Source organism: Salmo salar, chromosome ssa16 (genome assembly GCF_905237065.1).
Source record: "Salmo salar chromosome ssa16, Ssal_v3.1, whole genome shotgun sequence".
NCBI lineage: Eukaryota > Metazoa > Chordata > Actinopteri > Salmoniformes > Salmonidae > Salmo > Salmo salar.
In genome coordinates this window covers 4,940,293-4,961,383 of record NC_059457.1, presented here as the reverse complement: position 1 = coordinate 4,961,383, position 21,091 = coordinate 4,940,293, and the positions used below count along the sequence as shown (strand labels likewise).

Here is a 21,091-nt window from a genome sequence, read left to right as displayed (position 1 = left end):
CAGAGCGTCCATCTCAGACAGGGCTTGGCCAGCCAAGGGGCTAAAGGGGCTTTTGGCCGAGCTGGAGCCTTTGGCAGTGAGGATTATTTCCCTCTGAATAAGGTTTAATTGGGGAAAGGTTACATAAGTCGTGGACTATCTGATGGATGCTACCCAGTGTGTCACAACAGCAGCTCTGTTATAATGAGCTGATCATTCAGCCTCCGTTGTCATATTCAGCGACGCTGTCACGTGTATATTGAATGAGGTTTAGCGTGAGTCTTCCCCTTCAACCCAGGTTGTTATGCTCCAACAGATATAAATCACGTTCACTATGCAATCAGGTGAATTCATCTGTCTGTTCAACTCATCAATTGTCCAGATAAAATTGTATCTCAGCTACGTAATCACATGTATATCGAACAAGGTTTGCCAATCAAGGGTGTTTGTTCAAGAAGATATACAACCTTCCTTAGTAAATAATGTCCATCCATCCGATCAAGTGAATAAATCTTTCCGTTCAATGAATTAATTGTCCGGATAACATATCATCTATATAGTCCCTGTCACCAATAAGGATGAGATAGACAGACAATGGTGTTAGTGTGATGACTGTCACGATGACTGTCACGGTCTCGGAGTGCCCAGGTCAGGATAGAGGTCTCCATGCCACATTATGTAATTGCACAGCCCGGTTTTTCTCTTTGACCTTTGACCCAAGAGGACAGAGGGGTACGAATGAGGTTCAAGTTGTCATCCCAGGCGGCAAATGGAGAGGGATCAGGGACTCTGTATGGGAGAGAAAGATAGAGAGAGCCAACTATGCCCTCAGGCCAGGAAAAGCAATTGAGAGCTATTGCCATTGAGAGCCACCTTCCCCCCTTCTCTCTCACACATGCCTTGATTCCCTCTTCCTCTTTCTCTTTTTCTCTCTCACACGCACACTGAATATTAAAGCACTCCTGCTGAGACCCCTGAGATTGGAGCGTGTGGCAGCAGTTGAAATTCTAAATGGGCGTGGCTTCTCCCTATAATATCTGATTGGTCTCTACCCACCATGTCATGAATAGGTCAATTGGCTACCTCATATTCCAATGGTAGATTTTCACCGTCTATCATAATAAGAAAAGTGAATAGATTTACCAGAGCAATATATCGATAATTTCCCAGGTGAGACCAATGGAAGTATGGGCTTAAGTGGCTGAACGTGCGTGCGCATATGAATGCATTAATACAAGCGTAAGATTGATGGCCCGTCTTTAAAACAGCAGACTTAATGCAGAGATTTCTTTGAGGAAATCTCATTTGAGCCACCACAGAGAGAGTGCTGTTAGGTGCAGAGGCAGTACTGTGAGGGGTAAGGGGGATAGGGAAGGAGGGATGGAGGGATAAAGAGAGGGATTGAGGGAGGCAGTCTTTCACACAGTAGTCAGTCAGTCAATGTAATCAGTGGACTGGCCTAATCCCTAAAGAAGTGTGTCAGCGCAATCAAGAAGTGTGTGTGCGTGTGCGTGTGTGTGTGTGTGTGTGTGTGTGTGTGTGTGTGTGTGTGTGTGTGTGTGTATACGAGAGGAGAAAGAAAGAGGGAGAAAATGTGTGTGTGAATGTGGACAATAACCAAGTGAATGTGTGTACCAGGGGACAGCGCAACACCGTCTATATGAGAACAAGAGGATACAGTAGATGGATAGTAGCCAGCTTGAAAAGTTCCCTCTTCCTCCAGGCGCAGCACTAAATGCTTAAAGGTCCAATGCAGCCGTTTTTATCTCAATATCATATCTACAGTCTACAGTCAATCACAGATTACAAAAAGAGAACCAGCCCCTTCGCGGACATCAATGTCTTGCTCCCAGACAAATTAACAACTTCTTTGCTTGCTTTGAGGACAATACAGTGCCACTGACACGGCCCGCTACCAAAGCCTGTGGGCTCTCCTTCTCCGTGGCCAATGTGGGTAAAACATTTAAATGTGTTAACCCTCGCAAGGCTGCCGGCCCAGACGGCATCCCTAGGCGCGTCCTCATTGCATGCGCAGACCAGCTGGCTGGTGTGTTTACGGACGTATTCAATCAATCCCTATCCCAGTCTGCTGTTCCCACATGCTTCAAGATGGCCACAATTGTTCCTGTACCCAAGAAAGCTAAAGTAACTGAACTAAATGACTATTGCCCCGTAGCAATCACTTCTGTCATCATGAAGTGCTTTGAGAGACTAGTCAAAGATCATATCACCTCCACCCGACTTGATACCCTAGACCCAATCCAATTTGCTTTCCGCCACAATAGGTCCACTGACGATGCAATCGCCATCATACTGCACACTGCCCGATTCCGTCTGGACAAGAGGAATACCTATGTAAGAATGCTGTTTATTGACTACAGCTCAGCATACGTCAACAAAACAAAGGAGATGATCGTGGACTTCAGGAAACAGCAGAGGGAGCACCCACCCCATCAACATCGACGGGACAGTAGTGGAGAAGGTGGAAAGTTTTAAGTTCCTCGGCGTACACATCATGGACAAACTGAAATGGTCCACCCACACAGACAGTGTGGTGAAGAAGGCTCAGGAGGCTGAAGAAATTTGGCTTGTCACCTAAAACACTCACAAACTTTTACACATGCACAATCACTCTGTCGGGCTGTATCCCACCTGGTATGGCAACTGCACCGCCCTCAACTGCAAGTCTCTCCAGAGGGTAGTGAGGTCTGCACAACGCATCACCGGGGGCAAACTACCTGCCCTCCAGGACACCTACATCACCCGATGTCACAGGAAGGCCAAAAAAGATCAAGGACAACAACCACCCGAGCCACTGCCTGTTCACCCCGCTATCATCCAGAAGGAGAGGTCAGCACAGGTGCATCAAAGCTGGGACTGAGAGACTGAAAAACAGCTTCTATCTCAAGGCCATCAGACTGTAAAACAGCCATCACTAACATAGAGAGGCTGCTGCCAACATACAGACTCAAATCTCTGGCCACTTTAATAAAATTGACTTTATTTTATTTAGATATAATTATTTTTTATTTCCCCATTATTTAACCAGGTAGGCCAGTTGAGAAGAAGTTCTCATTTACAATTGCAACCTGGCCAAGATAAAGCAAAGCAGTGCGACAAACACAACAACACAGAGTTACACATGGAATAAACAAACATACAGTCAATAACACAATAGAAAACTCTGTGTACAGTGTGTGCAAATGTAGTAACATTAGGGAGGTAGGCAATAAATAGGCCATAGTGGCGAAATAATTACAATTTAGCATTAACACTGGAGTGATAGATGTGCAGATGATGATGTGCAAGTAGAGATACTGGGGTGCAAAATAGGAAAATAAATAACAATATGGGGATGAGGTAGTTGGGTGGGCTATTTACAGATGGGACCTTAATAAAGGTATCACTAGTCACTTTAAATAATGCCACTTTAATAATGTTTACATATTATATTTCTCATCTCATATGTATATACTGTATTCTATACCATCTACTGCATCTCGCCTACGCCGCTCTGTCATCGCTCACCCATATGTACATATTCTTATTCATCCCTTTACATTGTGTGTATGAGGTAGTTGTTGTGAATTTGTTTGATTACTTGTTAGATATTACTGCATTGTCGGAATGAGAAGCAAAAGCATTTCGCTACACTCGCATTAACATCTGCTAACCATGTGTATGTGACCAATACAATTGTATTTTATTTGATTTCGGGGTAACAATTAAGTACCTTACTGTGATTGTTTTCAATTAAAATGGTCAAAAACAAAAAATCTTATGTTCTTAGCAAAGGGGAATTTCTAAAGCAAGAATTTTGCTAGGACTGTCTGGGAGTGGTCTGAGTGGGGAGGAGAAAACAGAGAGAGGTTTGGAACTATCTTTCTTATTGGTATATGTAAAAATAAAATGATATCCTAATGATAATAATTAACAATCAATAAGCCTTGACTAATCCCCAGGGTTTGTAAGACACTGGGTTAATAGTTAGGCAAGGACTCAGCTTTCTGCAAAAGGTTCATACGGCTTTATTCAGAGAACGTTCTGCCCAACATGCAAAAAGATGTTCATTTAATCCTCTCTCTCCGCTTACACACACACCTCCACGCCAACCGTAGATAACCTATGCACACACATACGCACAAACAGTAGGTGAACAGTATCTCTTCCTTGACCTCCCACCTCTGTTCCAGCACTGTTCCAGCACCGCCTGTTCCTTTCCCCATAGATTAGGAGAACCTTGAAGGCTACTCCCGGTATCTCACACACATTTCTCGAGACTTTATGGGACTAACGTTTAGTACATTGATTATTCATTATCCATGCTACATAACTACTAATTCATAATGGATTATTGATTCATTTACCTTTATTAGATAATTCTCTTATCAGTATATTAACTAATTTACTGCATGGTGATGTCACCGTGGATGGCCAAAACTCCATCCCACCAAAACAGGCTGAAATTTCAGGTGGTCTTTTCAAACAGCTCTTACACTAAAATTATTTTCACAATTTCACAGTATTATTCCAACCTCATAGTGTGGAAATATATATAAAACACAAGAAAATCATATTTTGGACTGCACCGGGCCTTTAACACAGGAGGAGAGCTGGCCCTGAGGAGGAGAGGAGATGAGGCAGACTGAGCTGAAAGCACCAATAACAGCACCCTTTCTTTCCAATGAGAACATCACGGAAAGGTGAAGAAGACAACTCCACCAAGTTTACTAGCAATACTTGACAATAGCCCACATTTTCGATATTTGGTTAGTACACTGGTACTTGAAGAGAGGTGAAAACACATAGCTCAAATATCTTGTTTAACGGAATTTTATGGAAGATTTTGATTACTCACACCAACAAACCCTCTCTCTCTGAGTTATGAGTTCTCTGTATAGGAACAAGTCTCTCCTCCCCTATCCATGTGAGTGACAGTGATGGTGTGTACTCGAAGTACAGAGGTGACAGCCTCCATTCCTGTGAGGGATCTTTCTGTTTGGGATGGCGCCATGTGGGAGGCTCTCAGCCCCTTGCTTTGATCCCTGGGCTCTGAGGTCTTTCTCTGTCAAAGACTGGAGGAGGTGGGCACAAACATGTGGCTGTGTGTGTGTGCTGTGATCCCAGGGTTCTGAGGCATCTGTCAAAGACTGAGGGAGGAGATGGGCACACACAAACATGCCCCATTCCTGCCCACCGCCAAGGGAGACGCCATGGCAACCAACGCAAGGAGAATCATAGGGCCTTCTCCATGCATGGCATTCCCTGGCTGGCATCCCTGGCATCCTTTGTCAACTTCTGAAGACTTATTTTTATGTGGTCTTCAGAGCAGAGATAACACAGGATTTAATGTGGAAAAGGCTCCTCACTCCTTCTCCTCTTCTCTCCTTTCTTTCTCTCCTTTCTTTCTTTCTTTCTTTCTTTCTTTCTTTCTTTCTTTCTTTCTTTCTTTCTTTCTTTCTTTCTTTCTTTCTTTCTTTCTTTCTTTCTTTCTTTCTCTGTCTCAGAGGCATTTTCTCCATGGTTGTGGTGACAAGTGGTGTGCTGTGATAGAGTTATAGCTACTCTGCTTCAAAGGTATTGCTCCCAGTCACAGTATTTCTCCTATGTTGTTTACCACAATTCTAGAATCAGAATTCTGCCCCAGTTTACAATTAGAGTTTACAATTTCCGCCATTCCAGGCCATTTGAATCAGAAACTGGAAATACATAATAAGGGACAATCAAAACATTCTTCAAACAGCTGCTTGATAATTCCACAATTCCAGCGTTCGTTCAGCACACGGACATGACCGTGTTCTGGCACTTCCGAAACAGAAAGGTGATTGTTGCGGAGTTGGGAGTCAATGGAATACTCTGTGGGTAGGGCGACTTATGGAAAAGGGCGAGATGACTCCCTCCCTGGGGAATCCTGAGATCACACACAAAGACGCCACCTTATGCTCCACTGACGCTTTATTTGGACCAGTGCCCCTTTCAGAAAAACACCCACTCAACCAAAAGAAGGGTGTTGACAGCTGGTGGGGCTTTTAAATATTGCTTAATGGACTTGAGAAATGATGAAATTGTGAAAGACTTTATGGAAATGCGAAATTTGTCATGATTTTATTGCTCCATGCTAACTCCAATCTAGCCTAACTACTTAAATACATCAGTGGAGGTTGGTGAGGGGAGGACGGCTCATAACGGAGCAAATGGAATGGCATCAAACACATGGAAACCATGTGTGTTTGATGTATTTAATGCCTTTCCACTCACTCCGCTCTTGCCATTACCACGAGCCCATCCTCCCCAATTAAGGTGCCACCAACCTCCTGGGAAATACATACAGTTGAAGTCGTAAGTTTACATACACCTTAGCCAAATACATTTAAACTCAGTTTTTCACAATTCCTGACATTTAATCCTAGTAAAAATACCCTGTTTTAGGTCAGTTAGGATCACCACTTTATTTTAAGAATGTGAAATGTCAGAATAATAGTAGAGAGAATGATGTATTTCAGCTTTTATTTCTTTCATCACATTTCCAGTGGGTCAGAAGTTTACATACACTCAATTAGTATTTGGTAGCATTGCCTTTAAATTGTTTAACTGGGGTCAAACATTTCGGGTAGCCTTCCACAAGCTTTCCACAATAAGTTGGGTGAATTTTGGCCCATTCCTCCTGACAGGGCTGGTGTAACTGAGTCAGGTTTGTAGGCCTCCTTTCTCGCACACGCTTTTTCAGTTCTGCCCAAACATTTCCTATAGGATTGAGGTCAGGGCTTTCTGATGGCCACTCCAATACCTTGACTTTGTTATCCTTAAGCCATTTTGCCACAACTTTGGAAGTATGCATGGGGTCATTGTCCATTTGGAAGACCCATTTGTGACCAAGCTTTAACTTCCTGACTGATATCTTGAGATGTTGCTTCAATATATCCACATCATTTTTCTTCTTATGATGCCATCTATTTTGTGAACACAACATGATGCTGCCACCCCCGTGCTTCACGGTTGGGATGGTGTTCTTCGGCTTGCAAGCCTCCCCCTATTTCCTCCAAATATAACGATGGTCATTATGGCCAAACAGTTCTATTTTGTTTCATCAGACCAAAGGACATTTCTCCAAAAAGTACGATCTTTGTCCCCATGTGCAGTTGCAAACCGTAGTTTGGCTTTTTTATGGCGGTTTTGGAGCAGTGGCTTCTTCCTTGCTGAGCGGCCTTTCAGGTTATGTTGATATAGGACTCGTTTTGCTATGGATATAGATACATTTGTACCTCTTTCCTCCAGCGTCTTCACAAGGTCCTTTGCTGTTGTTCTGGGATTGATTTGCACTTTTCGTACCAAAGTATGTTCATCTCTTGGAAACAGAACGTGTCTCCTTCCTGAGCGGAATGATGGCTGCGTGGTCCCATGGTATTTATACCTGCGTACTATTGTTTGTACAGATGAACGTGGTACCTTCAGGCGTTTGGAAATTGCTCCCAAGGATGAACCAGACTTGTGGAGGTCTACAAAATTTTTTTGAGGCCTTGGCTGATTTCTTTTAATTTTCCCATGATGTCAAGCAAACAGGCACTGAGTTTGAAGGTAGGCCTTGAAATACATCCACAAATTATGTCAAATAGCCTATAAGAAAGCTTCTAAAGCCATGACATAATTTTCTGGAATTTTCTAAGCTGTTTAAAGGCACAGTCAACTTAGTGTATGTACATTTCGGACCCACTGGAATTGTGATGCAGTGAATTATAAGTGAAATAATCTGTCTGTAAACAATTGTTGGAAAAATGACTTGTGTCATGCACAAAGTAGATGTCCTAACCGACTTGCTAAAACTATAGTTTGTTAACAAGAAATTTGTGGAGTGGTTCAAAAACGAGTTTCAGTGACTCTAACCTAAGTGTATGTAACTTCCGACTTCAACTGTATATTACCCTTACTGAAAAACATCCTACATACGATGGAAAGTTCATATATTCACAGCTTGAATTTAAATGTACGTAACATTTCAGTTTCACTTATCTTAGATCTTTTTTTGACAGCAGTAGTGGATGACAATTTAGTATGTACCATTTTATTAGGATCCCCATTAGCTGTTACCAAGGCAGCAGATACTCTCCCAGGGGTCCAAACAGAGATAAAACATTACATCAAACAAAACATTGTGTATTTTACAAATGTACATTATTCCATTATTACGTTACAATGTAGCAATACTACATTGCATTACTAAGAATAATATGTGGCTGTTTTAGAGCGTGTGTTTCGAGCCCCACCTTTTAGCTTAAATAATATATTTTTGCTTTCTTGCTTCTCTTTTGCTCCAAAATGCAGGTGTTTCAACCTAGCTCAGTGCTTTCTGTGGTGGTGGGGCAGCCAGCAGAAAATACAGAGCGTAGGGGTTGGTAATGTTCTCTAGTTGCGCCGTGATTGGCTCAGTGTTCTGTCACTCATGGGGACACTACGTCACCTCCAAGTCTATGGGTAGAGCTCAAAAATTCAAGCCCCTTGGGTGCTGCCATAAAGTTACGTTAGATGTGCCCATCCAAGAAGGCTCAAGGTCATTGGCCACAGATAAAATGTGGTCAAATCACGTTATATCTACAGAGGCTTTGATTGGACTGATCACGTCAATATCATACTTTAAAAATCTTTGCTAGCAGTCATCATCATGAATCAAGTCAACAATCTACTGGCAAATGCTTTTTAACTCTTGTCATATGAAGAGCATTTACAGATAAAACATATTGGTGTTCATCGGCCATTGGACATAAACATTACACAACAAGTTGGAAATTGCAAATTCAACAATGAGTGGTTTGGAAGAATCAGTGGCTAACTGCAAGCATTGCAAAGGAATCACTAGCCTGCTATTCAGTGGAGTGGGTGTGTGGTCCCAAGTCTGGGTTTAAGGGTCTCTTTTACAAGCTTAAAATGATAAACTTTTAACATTGGCCTTGCTGTCAATCCAGCATGAATTCTGCCACGCTCAAAACAACTGGAAACTCGGAACTGGGAAATCTGATTTCAGTGAGTTCAAGACAATTGGGAACACGGGAAAAAAATTGCTCCGACTGGGAAAATACCTTTTGAACGATCATCCAACTCGGAATTGTAAGTTGGGAGCTCAGGTCTCATTCTAGAGCTACGACCTGAAGATCACTGACGATATCATGATTTGACCTTGTTTTTTTCAGAGTTCCCAGTTGTCTTGAAAGCACCATAAATCCAGAGAATGCCAGAATTTGATGTCAAAGTCTGATGAGTAAATTTGCCCACAAAGGACTGCCTTCCTGTTCAAGTGAGCAGAGCACAACAAGGTGAGTCCAAAAATGTCTTGCATGCTGCTGCATAAATTATGTAATATGCCAAGGAGATATGTATACTGTAGCTAAGAAAGTAATACGAAGCGTATGTTGTGTAGTAAGCTGTTAGTAGTCCATGTGCCTCACCCTAAGAATTTGGTCTATTGTCACCTCTTAATTTTGCCTATTGTTCTGACTTGGTGATGCACATGTAGCCTATAACCTGTTTTAGAGAAATGTAATCATATAATATTGTAATTTCATCGTCTGCTTATATGCCCCCTTTACTTTCCCAAAGGTTCCGATTTGGTATACAGGGAGAATACTGTAAGAACAGCCCATGTTCTGAATCCTGTTGCTGTACATTTCAAAAGTGCTGAACAAATACTTATATTGACTACGTCCGTCCTAACTCGCTCATTAACGTCTTAATCGAAATGATGGATTGCCTCTTATCCGCTTGTTGTCCCCTTATGCCATAGTTTGTACATCTCAATTGTTAGTAGAAACCAAATTTGTTTAAACAAGTCAGCCATATCAGCTATGTTTTTTTAAAAGGCAGGTAATGAGGCTGAATGAACTGTTTCACTGCGGGACAAGGCTCTGCTGGTAGCCAGGTGTAGCAGTGGAAAGGTGTTGGGACTGCTGTTGGGACCCTGCTGTTGTGACAGCTTTTTTTAGGCCCTAACAGTTTGTGGGCACTGTTTGTCACCGTTATAGTGCAATTAATGTATTGTTTAGTGTTGTGTTATGTAGTGGCTTTGCTGGCATGCATCGCCCCCCAACAAATGTTGTTTTCCCACCAAGATTTACATGCTAAAATCACCACTGTGTGTTTGTCTCTTCACAGTCTGCGTTGTGAGGTGATGTTTTAAATCAGATTTCACTGCTAGCTTGACTTATCTGAGGTGGAAAAGAGTTCCATGTAGTCATGGCTCTATATCAATGACAAAGCCATCGATCATGTGACACCATTCATTACTATGTGAAGACTCAATAGCGCATTGAAGTCAAATGAAGTCAGTTAAGATGGTGTCTCATGGAGAAATAACATGCGCAGTTTGAGCTACTCCAGGAAGTGACGTTGCAGGCTAGCTCAGTGCTGACCCCTCTCATTGAGTAACCCAAGTTGAAGGTCGACCGGAGTACTGCAGGCTGTCATTAGCAACTAAATTATCCTTATAACGTCTTCTGTGTGCGATTTCAAAATAATCAGTTCAAGGAAAAGTATTTGGTGCATTAGAAGCAATTATTGGTACCATGATTGTCTTCTAAAAAATGTTTTATTTACACAAAGATTGACCATGAAGATTGCCATTTTTGCAATTCTCTATAAGGGGGACCCTGTTTTCTGCTAACAATGCGTGCAGTACTGTGAAGAGGGGGAGTCAATCTGCCCTGCTCTATATAGTATTTCGTAGCCTCTGTCCTGGACTTGGGGACTGTATAGAGACATCTGGTGGCCGTGGCATGTATTGTGGGGTATGTATGAGTGTCTGAGCTGTGTGTTAACCGATTGAACAGACAGTTTGGTACTTTTAACATGTCATTACCTCTCACAAAGACCAGTAGAGATGCAGTCAATCTCTCCTCTACTTTGAACCAGGAGAGATTGATGTGTATGTTATTGATATTAGCCATCCGTGTACATTTAAGGGTCAGACCGTCTTCTCTGTTCTAGGCCAACAGTAATTTGCCTATATGTCCTTCTTTGCAGCACTTGACCATATAACTGGGCAGTAGTCCAGGTATGATAAAACTAGGGCCCTATAGGACTTGTTTGGTCGATTGGGATGTCAAGAAAGCAGAGCAAAGCTTTATCACGGACAGATCTCGCCCCATTTTAGCAACCATTGAATCAATATGTCTTGACCATGTCAGCTTACAATCTAGGCTTAAACCAAGCAGTTGTCTCCTCAACTTGCTCAATCGCCACATTATTCATTACTAGATTTAGATGAGGTTTAGGGTTTAGTGAATGATTTGTCCCAAATACAATGCTTTTAGTTTTTTATATATTTAGGACTAACTTATTGCTAGCCACCCATTCTAAAACTGACTATAGCTCTTTGTTAAGGGTTGCTGTCATTTCACTTGCTGTGGTAGCTGACGTGTATAATATTGAATCATCAGTGTACATAGACACACAGGCTTTATTCAAGGCTAGTGGTAGGTCATTAGTAAAAATAGAGAACAGTAGAGGGCCAAGACAGCTGCCTTGAGGTATACCACACTATACCTGGTTTACATTAGAGGCTTCCATTAAAGAAATCCCTCTGTGTTCTATTAGATAGGTAGCTCTCAATCCACAATATGGCATAGGATGTAAAGCCATAACACATGTTTTTTCAGCAATAGATTATGATCAACAATGTAAAAATCTGCACTGAAGTCTAACAATACAGCTTCCACAACCTTCTTATTATCAATTTATTTCAGCCAATCATCAGTCATTCATGTCAGTGCAGTAAATGTTAATTGCCCTTCCCTATAAGCATGATTAAAGTATGTTGTTAATCTGTTTACAGTGAAATAACATTGTATCTGGTCAAACACAATTTTTTCCAAAGGTTTACTAAGGGCCAGTAGCAGGCTGATTGGTTGGCTGGAAAGGGTGATTTGACACTCTTGGATAGCGGAATTACTTTTGCTTCCCTCCAGGTCTGAGGGGAAACACTTTCCTCTAGGCTTAGATAGAAATTATGGCAAATAACAGTGGCAATATACACTAACAGTCAAAAGTTTTAGAACATCTACTCATTCAAGTATTCTTCTTTATTTCTACTATTTTCTACACTGTATAATAATAATAGTGAAACATCAAAACTATGAAATAACACATATGGAATCCAAAAAGTGTTAAACAAATGCTAAGAGTGTGCAAAGCTGTCATCAAGGCAAAAGGTGGCTATTTGAATAACATTTTTTGATTTAACACTTTTTTGCTTTCTGCATTATTCTGCATTATTCCATATGTGTTATTTCATAGTTTTGATGTCTTCACTATTATTCTACAATGTAGAAAATAGTAAAAATATAGAAAAACCCTTGAATGAGTAGGTGTTCTAAAACTTCTGACCGGTAGTATAGTTCGTTACCATCCTCAGTAATTTTCCATCCAAATTGTCAGTACCAGGTGGTTTGGCATTAATGATAAACAGCAATACTTTTTTTCACCTCTTCCACACTTACTTTACAGAATTCAAAATTACTATGCTTGTCTTTCATTATTTTCCTTTTTCCTTCTCAACTATACAATATTAAAAAAAATCAAAAATTCCTCCCTCAATGACAAGAACATTGTATACCTCTGTTGTCATTTTAAATATGTTTAACTACCTAAGGTGTCACACCTTCCCAGTGAGAGGTAGTGCTAGTTAGCTAGCACTTAGTGGGATAAGAGAGATTTAACAAGCACATGCTTCTCTGTTTTAACGAGACGGATGTAGATTTCAAAAGGTGTGTGTGTATGTTTGTGGAGGAGGGTCTTTGTGGAGGGGGGGGGTTCTTCTATCCTTGTGGGGACCTAAAAATCCCCCAGTCCCACAAGGATAGTAAAACAAGGACAATTCTTCCTCATGGGGATATTTCCTACGTCCCCATGAGGACAAAGGCTATTTTAAGCTTGGGGGTTAGGTTTAGCATTGGGTTACAATTAAAAGTGGAATTAGGGTTATGTTAAAGGTTTAGTGGTTAGGTTTAGGGTACCTTTTAGGGTTAGGGTTTAAGGAAAATAGGATTTTGAATGCTCTTTCCATGACATAGACTGACCTTGTCGATATACAGTGCATTTTGAAAGTATTCAGACCCTTGACTTTTTCCACATTTTGTTACGTTACAGCCTTATTCTAAAATGGATTAAAGTAAATGTTTTCCTCATAACTCTACACACACCACCCCATAAACAGGTTTTTAGAAATGCATGCACATTTACAGTATAACAAATAAGAAACAGAAATACCTTGTTTAAATAAGTATTCAGACCCTTTGCTATGAGACTCGAAATTGAGCTCAAGTGCATCCTGTTTCCATTGATCATACTTGAAATGTTTCTACATCTTGATTGGAGTCCACCTGTGGTAAATTAAAATGATTGGACAGGATTTGGAAAGGCACACACCTGTTTATAAAGATCCCACAGTTGAGAGTGCATGTCAGAGCAAAAACCAAACCACAAGGTCAAAGGAATTGTCCGTAGAGTTCCGAGACAGGATTGTGTCGAGGCACAGATCTGGGGTAGGGCACCAAAACATTTATGCAGCATTGAAGGTCCCCAAGAACACAGTGGCCTCCATCATTCTTAAATGGAAGAAGTTTGGAACTACCAAGACTCTTCCTAGAACTGTCTGCCCGGCCAAACTGAGCAATTGGGGGAGAAGTGCCTTGGTCAGGGAAGTAACCAAGAAGATGTTTTTCAGCGGCAGGGACTGGGAGACTAGTCAGGATCGAGTGAAAGATGAACTGAGCAAAGTACAGAGAGATCCTTGATGAAAACCTGCTCCAGAGTGGTCAGGACCTCAGAATGGAGAGTAGATTCACTTTCCAACAGGTCAACAATCCTAAGGACACAGCCAAGACAATGTGGGAGTGGCTTCGGGACAAGTCTCTGAATGTCCTTGAGTGGCCCAGCCAGAGCCCTGACTTGAACCCGATCGAACATGTCTTGAGAGACCTGAAAATAGCTGTGCAGCGACGCTCCCCATCCAACCTGACAGAGCTTGAGAGGATCTGCAGAGAAGAATGTGAGAAACTCCACAAATACAGGTGTGCCAAGCTTGTAGTGTCATACCCAAGAAGACTCGAGGCTGTAACCGCTGCCAAAGGTGCTTCAACAAAGTACCGAGTAAAGGGTCTGAAGACTTTTGAATTTTTGAATTTTTAATACATTTTCAAATATGTCTAATAACCTGTTTTTGCTTCATCATTATGGGGTATTGTGTGTAGATTGATGAGGGGGGAAAAAACGATTTAATTGTCAAGGGTCTGAATACTTTCCGAATGCACTATAACTTGTTAAAACCGCTTCAATCGGTGTAGATGAAGAGGAGGAGACAAGATTATGTATGTGTGCCATTCATAGAGTGAATGGGCAAGACAACATATTTAGTGCCTTTGAATGGGGTATGGTAATAGGTGCCAGGCACATTGGTTTGTTACAAGAACTGTAACACTGCTGGGTTTTTAACACAATTTCCCGTGAGTGTCAAGAATGGTCCACCACCCAAAGGACATCCAGCCAACTTGACACAACTCTGGGAAGCATTGGAGTCAACATGGGCATGCATCCCTGTGGAACGCTTTCGACACCTTGCAGAGTCCATGCTCTGACAAATTGAGGCTGATCCTAGGGCAAAGGGGGGGGGTGCAACTCAATTAGGAAGGTATTCAGGGGCAGAAGAAGGGTTTATATTATTGATGAGTAAAATAGCTGAGTGGAGAGGATTCAGGATGTACAGAAAGTATTCACAACCCTTGACTTTTTCCAAATTTTCTTGTGTTACAGCCTGAATTTAAAATAGGTTAAATTTAGATGTTTTGTCACTGGCCTACACACAATTCCCCATAATGTCAAAGTGGAATTATTCTTTTTTTCTCTAAATTTGTACAAATTAATAAAAAATGAAAAGCTGAAATTTCTTGAGTCAATACGTATTCAACCCCTTTGTTATGGCAAGCCTAAATAAGTTCAGGAATAAAAATGATGATATTATAAGTGTCATGGACTTACTCTGTGTGCAATAATAGTGTTTTACATGATTTATTAATGACTACCTCATCTCTGTACCCCACACATATCTGTAAGTTTCCTCAGTCGAGCAGTGAAAAACCTGGTTCAGTTTGCTTTCCACCAGACACTGGGAGATGAATTCACATTTCAGCAGGACAATAACCTAAAACACAAGGCCAAATCCACACTGGAGTGAGAGCCGTCAGAGTTACAGTTTTTACTTAAATCTATTTGAAAATCTATGGCAAGACCTGAAAATGGTTGTCTAGCAATGATCAACAACCAATTTGACAGAGACTGAAGAATTTTGAAAACAATAATGGACAAATATTGCACAATCCAGGTGAGGAAAGCTCTTAGAGACTTACCCAGAAAGACTCACAGCTGTAATCGCTACCAAAGGTCCTTATAGAAAGTTTTTTTTCTCAATAAATTAGCAAAAAATTCTAAAAACATGTTTACACTTTGTCATTATGGGGTATTGTGTGTAGATGGGTGAGAAAAAATATTTAACCTATTTTGAATTCAGGCTTTAACACAATAAAATGTGGAATAAGTCAAGAGGTATGAATACTTTCTGAAGGCACTGTAGGCACAAATGCTGATTGTCACGACTTCCGCCGAAGTCGGTCCCTCTCCTTGTTCGGGCGGCCTTCGGCGGTCGACGTCACCGGCCTTCTAGCTATCGCCAATCCACTTTTCATTTTCCATTTGTTTTGTCTTTGTTTTACACACCTGGTTTCAATTCCCCTATTACATGTTATTTATTTAACCCTCTGTTTTCCCCATGGTTTTGTGCGTGTTGTTTCTTGTATTTCGGTCCGTTTGTGTGGGCTTGGTATATCTACATGTATTTGGTGATTTTTGAGTAAAGTTACTTTTATTACTCATCTCTGCTGTCCTGCGCCTGTCTGCTTAGCACCAGCTACACCCAGACCATTACGCTGATGGTTTTCACATGAATCCAAAACTCTGGAAGTGTATTACAGGGATGGGGAAGGGGAAGTGGGATTTTGCAGGATTATATGAACTAGGCTACACACTGGAGGGAGGCCATAAATGTCACTCAGTCCTTTAAATACAGGCTGCTGCTGAGTGAAGTAGGATTAAACCTCAAGTATTCTACTATAAATTATAATGCCTGTTCCCACCCTGCTCATTATAGAAAAGTGGGTACAGGGACTGGATGAGGAAAAAAACAGAGAGCACGAGAACGGGTGAGGAAAAAAAACAGAGTGCATGAGAGAGGGTCCTCACCCTTACAAAATAATAATTACAAGAAATCAGAGCCCAGTTGACCCCAATGCTCTCTGGTGAGCCAACCCGGTCCTGGTCTTACCTGATGGAGGTCGGGTCCCATGGCAGCGGTGGAGGCTCTGACTGCCTGCCACATTTTGTGTTCATAGCACCCGAGGTAGTGGGAGTGCACCCCTGGCTCGGTTGGCTGGAGGTTCCCTGAACACATAGGCCTTCAGAGGAGTGCTCAATGATGCTACCTGGAGGTAGGAGTAGGGTATGACATGATATTTGTTGTTTTTCCATTTGGCCCCATTCAATAAGCTGCTGGTGATGTTGGTTATGTAAATGTACATAACCATGTATTGAATAAGAGTGATATTAATAGAATGTGTTGCTATATCCACGCCATCCACATAGCAGATATAGGAGGGACGGCATATGCATGATTTAGCAATAATATGACAATGACAAGTCCCCTTGTGGGGATCTAAAATCGATCAAAGTCCTCACTTGTGAGCTAGGCAGGCTACTGCCTGGGAAGGTCTCCCACTCAGAAGTACGAGATGGTGAGGGGGTGGGGTAGGTTGACCTCAGGTCTCCCCACTGGAAGCCCGAGGTAGGGGGAGCGGTGGAATCTATAAAAAAGTGCACCTCTAACTTTGTACAGTACTAATGCAATTATTTATAATCAGTCACACTACGAAATGCTACCAAATAAACCACAATTCATTCATAATACTGTGAATATATAGTTTCACAGACATATTGTTGCATTTTTTTGCTGGTTTGTGCAAAATCGTTCAGAATAATATAAAACTAGTCTGTACACCACAAAGGTGAATTGGTTTAGTCTTAACCCTTGGTTGACAGTGTTGGGGGATGGGTAATGTATTGATGCTTGAGTGCCAAATCAACACACATTTGTTTCTATTTGTCTTTGTTACTTCTTTTTGATATTTATGACTCTTATTTTGTATATATTTTTTATATTTATAGAGTTTTAAATGTTATGATTTTTAATTTGTGTTGTTCCAAATTACAGTTAGTGCCGAATGGTGCTTTTTTTGGGGGGGGGGGGTCGCCCAGGGAGCCATACAAGCTACAACCGCCATTGGAACTTAGGAGTTAGGTTTAGGTGTCAAGGTTAGGGATATGGGTTAGGGAAAATAGGATTTTGAATGGAAATCAATTTTAGGTCCCCACGAGGATAGAAGAACGAAACGTGTGTGTGCGTGCGTGCCAGCCAGCTAGCCACCGGCCAGAAGCTTTTTGAGTGATCTCATTATTAAAGGGGCAATGCAGTTAAATACGTGATTTTCCTGTTTTCATTATGATATTTCCACACTATGAGGTGGAATAACGGTCTGAAATTGTACAATTATGACAATGCCCTTTTTGTGGAAGACCTGTTCAGGTGAACCACATCATGATGTCACAATGTGATCTGATTATAATAGACCACCAGCCATTTAGAGCTGTGTATGTAAAACTGCATTGTTGGTTAATTAAGGGCTTGTAAGTAGTCATTTCACTGTAAGGTCTCCACCTATTGTATTCGGCGCATGTGACAAGTACAATTTCATTTGATTTGATTTGATTGACAATGCCCTTTATGCGTAAGAGCTGTTTGAAAAGACTGCTTGAAATTTCAGGCTGTTTTGGTAGGATGGAGTTTAGGCCTTCCGTGGTGTTATCACCATGCGGAAAATAAGTTAAACCAAGGGTGTTTTCACATATAATCCTCTTTAAAAGAACTGATCTCAGGCCTCTTTTAAAGTGAACTCTGGAGTAAAAAAAAATAGCTAAATAACTCAGGTACTGTACCTTTGTATTCTCAATGCACCCTTCCCTTGAATGAGGACTCAACTCTTTTGTCAGTTCACTTCACCTATTTTGTGATCCGAGTCCTCTTTGAATTCACATTGATATGTTTAGAAAGGAAACAATATTTTTTCACTCAATGCACTCTGGGTTTTTACATTGTGCTGGACAAGCCATTCCATCAGAATGTGTTATCAGACAGCTAGATACACCTATTTATATTTTGGAAGCTAATAGATAGCATTTAGTTAAAAGATAAGACAATAATTGTAATCCGAGGATACTGTTAACATGCAAATATTATTGGTAACAGAATAAATAGGAGAAGAATAACTGCAGATTAAATAATGTTATACTTGCACACACAATGTAGGCTACTGCCCCTTTAAGAGCTAAAATAGATTTTGTACCTTATGTTGTGATTCTCACCAAATATGTTGTTGTCTTCTTACACTATTCAAACCCCACAATCGACTAAACAGCTTATGAAGCTCTCTTAGCCTACAGATCACATATTGAAAACAAATCATTTGAACTAAAAACCACACATATTTTGGAATTTCTGAGCATCCTTGACAATCGCTAATCAATATCCAAAAACAGCACATGTTTTTTGCTTGAACCTGCACATCATCATTTTCTCTCTCTTGTGGCACCAATGTGAGGGCTTATGCCAGGGGGAACGACGTTGCGGTAATCTAGGTGTGGAGCGGGAATAATGACAAGGGAACCTGGGGAGCTTTATGTCCACATTGCCCTATTAAAGGGAACCCAAACTCAGACCACCTCTCGAACCAAAACCAAACTCAGACCACCTCTCGAGATGGCTCTCAGTTCAGTTAGTTTGAGTTCCTTTGGGGTGTTCACACTGCACAAAAAATTCTGCAAACTGCACTGAGTTCACAAACATTTGCTGAAAGGGACTACGTGTGAAAACACTCTAAGAAAGGGAGTTCCAAATCTCTCTGCCAATAAAAGCTAATTTTCAGTTTTCCCCTCCCCGCTCAGCCCACTCCCAGACAGTCCTAGCAAAATTCTTGCTGGTGAAATTTCCCTTTGACTATAATTGAAAACAATCACAGTAAGGTACTCAATTGTTACCCGGAAATGATTTGATGTTGAAATAAAAACAACTACTAGGACCTTTAAGAGATCGTGAGGGCCTTCTTTCTCACTGTCCACCTTGCCATCCATGAGAGGGTGTGTGGGGTGTGTGTGTGTGTGTGTGTGTGTGTGTGTGTGTGTGTGTGTGTGATCACCAGCTCCACACTCCAGACAGTGTAATGAGTCATGCCATGTGACAAAGCTTAACTTTGGGCATTTGGGGTTTCTCGATGTTTCCACCATCAGATCAGAGCCCATTTTCTCTCTGTGGGAGAGAAGGAAAAATGAGTTTTGTTACTAGGAGGCTGTGTCTGATAATGTTACTTAGTCTTCAAATCCTTGCTTCCTCTGTCCTTGTTTCATCCATACCGAGGAAGGGACCTTTGATAATCTCCTCCAATCTCCTCCAAATTAACGTGCTGTGCTGTTCTGAATTTATGAAGCTATCCTGTTCTATTCCATACTCACTTGAGGATTTGCTCCAAGGTCTGCGAGTCGTAGAAGAAATGGCTCCAGCCCATCTTGATGGTGCCAACGATGACGTTCTTCTTGAAGATGTCAGAACCCAGCTCCTGTAAAGCTCCTCACAATCATTTAGAGCGATCTGGAGCACACCCAGCATGAAGCCCAGGATGGCACCTGAGAAGGAGGAGAAGAGGAGAAAGATATTCAGCCACACGTGGAGGACGAAGGAAGTATATTTAACAAATGCGTCTTTGTTAGGCTATTAAGACCAACAGATTTTTAGAGGAGAAACATATATAAACACACACCCTTGTAAAAATACACTATAAGCGCTACAGCCTTCCTTGACACTCTCTCCACAAGGAATCCAAGATGCTATCTAATAATGGAACCACAATGTAAATCTCATTCTTCGAGTCCCCCATGGACCAGCTTGGGTCTGGGGCTTACCAGACCTGGGTTCAAATACTATTTGAAATCATTGAAAATACTTGATCTGTAATTAATTGAGCTTGCCTGGCTTAATTGTCCAATAGAATAGTCCCAAAATGGATAACCCTGCATATCTGTCACTCCAGGCAGCCTAGAGCAAATGCTCAAAATAAATTAAGTGAACGATTTCAAATAGTCTTTGAAGTGAACCCAGGTCTGAGGCTTAGAGAAGCGAGCGGCTGGATGGGAGACTAATTGCCGGCAGGATAATCCGTTATGGGCATCATTACTCAGGGATGATCCATCCACAGCCATTGACTGGGATTAAAATGGCCACTAATGAATCAACCACAGTGAGAGGCACAGATCACTGCTAGCTTTCTCCAGCACCAGCATCACCTGACCACATGGAATATACAGTGCATTGAGAAAGTATTCACAACCCTTAACTTTTTCCACGTTTTGTTGTGTTACAGCCTGAATTTTGTCTCAAGGCCTACACACAACATTTAGAAATGTTTACAAATGAATTACAAATGAAAAGCTGAAATGTCTTGAGTCAATAAGCATTCAACCTCTTTGTTATGGCAAGCCTAAATAAGTTCAGGACTAAAAATGTGCATAACAAGTCACAGAAAAAGTTGTATGGACTCACTCTGTATGCAATAATAGTGTTTAACATGATTCATGAATGACTACCTCATCTCTGTACCTCACACAAACAATTATTTGTAAGGTCCGTCAGTTGAGCAGTGAATTTCAAACACAGATTCAACCACAAAGACCTGGGAGGTTTTCTAATGCCTCACAAAGAAGGGCACCTGTTGGTAGATAGCAGACATTGAATATCCCTTTCAGCATGGTGAAGTTATTAATTACACCTTAGATGGTGTATTCATTTTCTCCTGTATACAAAGTGTCATGTTTAGGGCAAATCCAATACAACACATTACTGAGTACCACTCTCTATATTTTCAAGCATAGTGGTGGCTGCATCATTTGTATGGGTGTCCTTGTAATTGTTAAGGACTGG

General features: G+C 41.3%; 1 pseudogene; it reads right to left on the bottom strand.

The window, feature by feature from the left end:
* The window catches only part of LOC106573137 (calcium-independent phospholipase A2-gamma-like), a 33,330-nt pseudogene extending 13,314 nt beyond the window's left edge, over positions 1-20,016 (bottom strand).
* Positions 20,017-21,091: the final 1,075 nt, after the last annotated feature.